Genomic DNA, 7,900 nt, shown 5'->3' on the forward strand with positions numbered 1-7,900 from the left:
AATGATATACTGCTCTGGTCTGAACAGAATAATATACTGCTCTGGTCTGAACAGAATGATATAACAGAATGATATACTACTCTGGTCTGAACAGAATGATATACTGCTCTGGTCTGAACAGAATGATATAACAGAATGATATACTGCTCTGGTCTGAACAGAATGATATAACAGAATGATATAACAGAATGATATACTGCTCTGGTCTGAACAGACTGATATAACAGAATGATATACTGCTCTGGTCTGAACAGAATGATATAACAGAATGATATAACAGAATGATATACTGCTCTGGTCTGAACAGACTGATATAACAGAATGATATACTGTTCTGGTCTGAACAGAATGATATAACAGAATGATATACTGCTCTGGTCTGAACAGAATGATAGAACAGAATGATATACTGCTCTGGTCTGAATGATAGAACAGAATGATATACTGCTCTGGTCTGAATGATAGAACAGAATGATATACTGCTCTGGTCTGAATGATAGAACAGAATGATATACTGCTCTGGTCTGAATGATAGAACAGAATGATATACTGCTCTGGTCTGAATGATAGAACAGAATGATATACTGCTCTGGTCTGAATGATAGAACAGAATGATATACTGCTCTGGTCTGAATGATAGAACAGAATGATATACTGCTCTGGTCTGAACAGAGTGATATAACAGAATGATATACTACTCTGGTCTGAACAGAATGATATACTGCTCTGGTCTGAACAGAATGATATACTGCTCTGGTCTGAATGATAGAACAGAATGATATACTGCTCTGGTCTGAACAGAGTGATATAACAGAATGATATACTACTCTGGTCTGAACAGAATGATATACTGCTCTGGTCTGAACAGAATGATATACTGCTCTGGTCTGAACAGAGTGATATAACAGAATGATATACTGCTCTGTTATTTCACCCCCCCCTCATTACCCCCCCCCCCCCCCCCCCCTTTCCCCCCGTCTCTCACAAGTAGGCTGTCTCTGTCAATGATATGCCTCAACACTGGCGTGCACAGACACACACACTCACTCTGATCCCCCCCCCCCCCCCCCTCCAGACCGACGGGTGGGGTGGTGAGAGGGAGGGGGGAGGGGCTGGCTCCGTGCTGCAGCTGGTGTTGCCACGGTAACAGAGCTTTCAGATGTGGGTTGAAGCAGCAGCCGTTTGGCACCGTCTTCCATCCCCCGCCCATCACCACTACTGGAGAGAGGAGAGAGACTAACACAGGAGAGGGAGACAAAATGGAGAGAGAGACTGACACAGGAGAGGGAGACAAAATGGAGAGAGACAGACACAGGAGAGGGAGACAAAATGGAGACAGACAGACAGGGAGGGAGGGAGGGAGGGAGGGAGACTGACACAGAGAGGGAGGGAGACAAAATGGAGAGAGACAGACACAGGAGAGGGAGACAGACAGGCAGGGAGGGAGACAAAATGGAGAGAGACTGACAAAGGAGAGGGAGACAAAATGGAGACAGACAGACAGGGAGGGAGGGAGGGAGGCTGACACAGAGAGGGAGGGAGACAAAATGGAGAGAGACTGACAGATAGACAGGGAGGGAGGGAGGGAGGGAGGGAGTGAGAACTGAGGGAGAGAGAGAGACTGACACAGACGGAGGGAGAAAGCGAGGAGAGGGGGGGAGAGACCGGGGACCAGCCTCTGCAGCTGCAACTCTTTACCCATAACCCTCAGTGTGAGTTGCAGGGATCTGGGTCATATTAGTGTGACTCATCTTTTCAGCTAAATCACTCATTCAGACCCAGGGAGGGGGCTGTTCCTTTGGGATCTCTGTTTTTTTCCCAGGCTGCCTCTCTAACAGAGTGGATTGGAGACATGCTGCACCTCGAGGTGTGTGTGTGTGTTCTTCTGGGATCTCTATATTTCCCAGGCTGCCTCTCTGTCCTTTCCCTGCACCTCGATAAAAATGCTGCAGCACAAAGGGTCTATTCAGCTCGGAGGAAAGTGTGTGTGTGTGTGTGTGTGTGTGTGTGTGTGTGTGTGTGTGTGGTGTGTGTGTGTGTGTGTGTGTGTAGGTAAAGACATGAGAACTGTTAAATCCCTCTGGTTCGATGATGAATTGATAGATGTTCTACACAAGAGGTCAGTCTGCTCAGCTGACAGACTGTCATTAGAGACATTTTGTGACTAAACTTAACAACAACAAAAAACATGTAATTATATTATCAAAACAAGATAGAAGACTTTGGAACTCCTTAAATAATAATATGGTCAGAAAAACCCGATTCGTCTCCGTCATTTATAACAAACCCTTTTGATGTGGCCAGTCATTTATCAACGACTATTACACTGGTAACGTGGACAAACAGAAGTGAAATGACAACATTGAAGAGTAAACCGTCATATTTTTTTTTGTAAAAATCTAGTAAGTGAAAAAGAAAGATTTCTTGTTTGAATTTCTGTTGTCAACTTCATGTGGGGGAAAAAACTATTGTTATTCAATCAATAATTTGGTATTTTATTAGGATCCTAAATTTAGCCGCTGCAAAAATCATCGGCTAATCTTCCTGGGGGTCCACATGAAACATGAGATTTAATATATATTACAGAGCTTTATTAGTCAAGGACTGAAATACATTTTACATGTCTCACACACAGCCTACATACACACAATAAACTAGGTCTAATACACAATACAGTGTAAATTAGGTCTCTAGGTCTAATACAGGATAAATTACAATACAAGAGAAAGAGCATTATGAACCCTTTCCCTTTCTTACACAATCCGTTACAGCCTTATTCTAAAATGTATTAAATACATTTAAAACACAATACCCCATAATGACAAAGCAAAAAAAAAAACATGTTTGTAGAATTTTTTGGGAAAATGTATTAAAAATAAATTTGCATGAGTGTTCAGGACCCTTTGCTGTGAGACTTGAAATGGAGCTCAGGTGCTTCCTGTTTCCATTGATCATCCTTGAGATGTTTCTACAACTTGATTGGAGTCCACCTGTGGTAAATTCAATTGATTGGACATGATTTGGAAAAGGCACACACCTGTCTATATAAGGTCCCACAGTTGACAGCGCATGTCAGAGCAAAAACCAAGCCGTGAGGTCGAAGGAACTGTCCGTAGAGCTCAGAGACCGGATTGTGTCGTGGCACAGGTCTGGGGAAGGGTACCAAAACATTTCTGCAGCATTGAAGGTCCCCAAGAACACAGTGGCCTCCATCATTCTAAAATGGAAGAAGTTTTGAACCACCAAGACTCTTCCTAGAGCTGGCCGCCTGGCCAAACTGAGCAATCGGGGGAGAAGGGCCTTGGTCAGGGAGGTGACCAAGAACCCGATGGTCACTCTGACAGAGCTCCAGAGTTCCTCTGTGGAGATGGGAGAACCTTCCAGAAGGACAACCATCTCTGCAGCACTCCACCAATCAGGCCTTTACGGTAGAGTGGCCAGACAGAAGCCACTCCTCAATAAAAGGCACATGACAGCCAGCTTGTCCGAGTGGCCATTTGATTAGATGTTCAGTAGTCTTATGGCTTGGGAGTAGAAGCTGTTAAGGAGCCTTTTGGTCCTAGACTTGGCGCTCCGGTACCGCTTGCCGTGCGTTAGCAGAGAGAACAGTCTATGACTTGGGTGCCTGGAGTCTTTTTGGGGCTTTCCTCTGACACCGCCTGGTATATACAGTTGAAGTCAGAAGTTTACATACACCTCAGCCAAATACATTTAAACTCAGTTTTTCACAATTCCTGACATTTAATCCTAGTAAAAATTCCCTGTCTTAGGTCAGTTAGGATCACCACTTTATTTTAAAGATGTGAAATGTCAGAATAATAGTAGAGAGAATTGATTTATTCCAGCTTTTATTTCTTTCATCACATTCCCAGTGGGTCAGAAGTTTACATACACTCAATTAGTATTTGGTAGCATTGCCTTTAAATTGTTTAACTTGGGTCAAACGTTTCGGGTAGCCTTCCACAAGCTTCCCACAATAAGTTGGGTGAATTTTGGCCCCTTCCTCCTGAAAGAGCTGGTGTAACTGAGTCAGGTTTGTAGGCCTCCTTGCTCGAGCCACACATTTTCTATAGGATTGAGGTCAGGGCTTTGTGATGGCCACTTCAATACCTTGACTTTGTTGTCCTTAAGCCATTTTGCCACAACTTCAGAAATATGCTTGGTCATTGTCCATTTGCGACCAAGCTTTAACTTCCTGACTGATGTCTTGAGATGTTGCTTCAATATATCCACATAATTTTACATCCTCATTATACCATCTATTTTGTGAAGTGCACCAGTCCCTCCTGCAGCAAAGCACCCCCACAACATGATGCTCTCACCCCCGTGCTTCACGGTTGGGATGGTGTTCTTCGGCTTGCAAAGCCTCCCCCTTTTTCCTCCAAACATAACGATGGTCATTATGGCCAAACAGTTCTATTTTTGTTTCATCAGACCAGAGAACATTTCCCCAAAAAGTACGATATTTGTCCCCATGTGCAGTTGCAAACCGTAGTCTGGCTTTTTTATGGTGGTTTTGGAGCAGTGGCTTCTTCCTTGCTGAGCGGCCTTTCAGGTTATGTCGATTATAGGACTCGTTTTACTGTGGATATAGATACTTTTGTACCCGTTTCCTCCAGCATCTTCACAAGGTCCTTTGCTGTTGTTCTGGGATTGATTTGCACCAAAGTAAGTTAATCTCTAGGAGACAGAGCGAGTCTCCTTCCTGAGCGGTATGACGGCTGCGTGGTCCCATGGTGTTTATACTTACGTACTATTGTTTGTACAGATGAACGTGGTACCTTCAGGCATTTGGAAATTGCTCCCAAGGATGAACCAGACTTGTGGAGGCCTACAATTTTTTGGTCTTGGCTGATTTCTTTTGATTTTCCCATGATGTCAAGCAAAGAGGCACTGAGTTTTGAAGGTAGGCTTTGAAATACATCCACAGGTAAACCTTCAATTGACTCAAATAATGTCAATTAGCCTGTCAGAAGCTTCTAAAGCCGTGACATCATTTTCTGTAATTTTCCGGAGTTAAATAAAGGTAAAATTAAAAAAGCCAGTCGGGGTTTCTTCAGTCCCCAAATCCAGAACAAATTCAAGGGAACGTACATTATCCCATCTCAAATTTGACCTTTATTTTAACTAGGCAAGTCAGTTTAAGAACAAATTCTTATTTTACAAATGACGGCCTACTAGCGATTAACTGCCTCGTTCAAAGGGCAGAAAGATTATATATTTTTTTTTACACCTTGTCAGCTCGAGGCAACCTTTCAGTTACTCTAACACCCCCCCCAAGGCTACCTTCCACCCCCTTAAAATGTTTAAGTTGTAAAGTATGTAATTTTTTGTGTCAGACCCCAGCAAGACTAGCTGTCCCCATTGTGGTCGTCAGTCAGGACCGCGGCTGGTAAATGTAAGTTGAGGCCCTGGAGATGTAGAAGCTCTGTTGTCCGAAAGTTAATAAATCGGATTACGTGTTTAGAAATAGAATGAATAGAACGTACGAATCACTGACCTTGAAATGGGGACTCGCCGTTCTATTCAATAGGCAAAATACAGATTATTTTTGGGGTAAAAAAAAAAACTGGGCCCCTAAAACCATATTTAGAGGAGGAGATGTGGACAAAAAAAAATGTTTCAAATCACAAAGAAATCCTCCACTTCCTGATTCGACAGGACGACGTAAAACCCGCCCATCACGATGTGTTGCAGTGTCCAATAAAAACAGAGAGAACAGACACGTAGGTAGTAAGTGTTCAAAATCCCCTTTTATTGGTTGTTGGCATCCAGGTGAACCAATGGCACAAGAGTAAGATTTAATCACCAAAAAAATAAAACAGAGAGTTCCAGTTTCACAAAGTAAAAAAAAATAAAAAAAAGTGGATTTTTTATTTATTTATATAGTTACATTTAGTAAATTACCCAGAAACACTTGAGTCATACACAGGCATTACCAAGAACTACAGTGAGGTACTCTAACCTCTCACCTGTGTGAACCAACAGTCAACACACACATATCCATCCACTAACACCACATCATTGACCTCTTGGACTAGATCACAGTGGATCACATTTACATGATAATGGAGGAGATGAAGCACCAGATTCCAGTTGTGGAGGAGGAGTGAAACCAGGAAGTGAGATGGTTTTTATATCAATGACCAACAGATCGTTCTCCATGATAATGGCTGTGCCTTTAGAGAGGGAAATTAAAAGAAATTCTTCCAGTCAGAGAGGTTTTAACGTCCGAACGGGATCGGCGATCCCGTCAGAGAGGTTTTAACGTCCGACCGGGATCGGGGATCCCGTCAGAGAGGTTAACGTCCGACCGGGATCGGGGATCCCGTCAGAGAGGTTAACGTCCGACCGGGATCGGGGATCCCGTCAGAGAGGTTAACGTCCGACCGGGATCGGGGATCCCGTCAGAGAGGTTAACGTCCGACCGGGATCGGGGATCCAGTCAGAGAGGTTAACGTCCCACCAGATCAGAGCTCTGGACAGCTGTAAGGACACACACTTCCTTCATGAAAACAACATTTAACAGGTTATTTCCTGTCTGGGAGATCAAAATCTCCATCAATGAGCTCACAGCTAGAGGAAGACATAATTTCCTCTAGGTTAACATTGTAAATTTCCTGTGATTCAATATGAGATGAGGGACTAAAACCCATTCCAGAATCCGCTTCCAGTTTTTACACAACGCTCAGAGACCAGCGGGTCTCTACTTCCAGAAAGGCCCGGATTCAATACCATCACTGCTTTTTTTAGACAATGCGCCATTTAAAAAATACAAATAAAATGGCGCATTGTCCAAAAATCTCCAACCAATGAGCTCACAGCTAGATGATGACATCATTTCCTTTAGGTTACACATTGGAACATTTTACATTTCCTGTGATTCAATATTATGAGATGAGGGAGTAAAACCCCATTCCAGAATCCACTTCCAGTTTTTCCACGGCGCTCAGAGTCCAGCGGGTCTCTACTTCCAGACAGAACCGATTCTGTATCATCACTGCTTTTATTTCTTCTTCTAAAAGGGTCATTTCAAAATAAGCCGACATATGCAGCGTTTACCGTAAACATTGCATTGTGGGATTGAATCCTGGCCAACAAAATCAGGTCATGGATGATAAATACAGACAGGTGGAGGGAGACACCTGGATACAAAGACCAAAATAAACACACAGAGACGGATAGAGAGAGAGAGAGAGAGAGACGGATAGAGAGAGAGAGACGGATAGAGACAGATAGAGAGAGAGAGAGAGAGACGGATAGAGAGAGAGAGAGAGAGACGGATAGAGAGAGAGAGAGAGAGACGGATAGAGAGAGAGACGGATAGAGAGAGAGACGGATAGAGAGACGATAGAGAGAGAGACGGATAGAGAGACGATAGAGAGAGACGGATAGAGAGACGATAGAGAGAGAGACGGATAGAGAGACGATAGAGAGAGAGACGGATAGAGAGACGATAGAGAGAGAGACGGATAGAGAGACGATAGAGAGAGAGACGGATAGAGAGACGATAGAGAGAGAGACGGATAGAGAGACGATAGAGAGAGAGACGGATAGAGAGACGGATAGAGAGACGGATAGAGAGACGGATAGAGACGGATAGAGAGACGGATAGAGACGGATAGAGACGGATAGAGACGGATAGAGAGACGGATAGAGAGACGGATAGAGAGACGGATAGAGAGACGGATAGAGAGACGGATAGAGAGACGGATAGAGAGAGAGAGACGGATAGAGAGAGAGAGACGGATAGAGAGAGAGAGACGGATAGAGAGAGAGAGAGTTCAGTTGAAGAAGTGTTTAGCTAAGAGGGGAGGGGCTCTGTGTGTGGGGGGGGGGGGGGGGGGGGGGGTCAGCTGTTTGAGAATGGGCCAATCATACATCTGGGACTGAGTGACAC

The sequence above is a fragment of the Salmo salar genome, chromosome 03, assembly GCF_965601325.2.
Source record: "Salmo salar chromosome 03, fSalSal1, whole genome shotgun sequence".
Taxonomy (NCBI): Eukaryota; Metazoa; Chordata; class Actinopteri; order Salmoniformes; family Salmonidae; genus Salmo; species Salmo salar.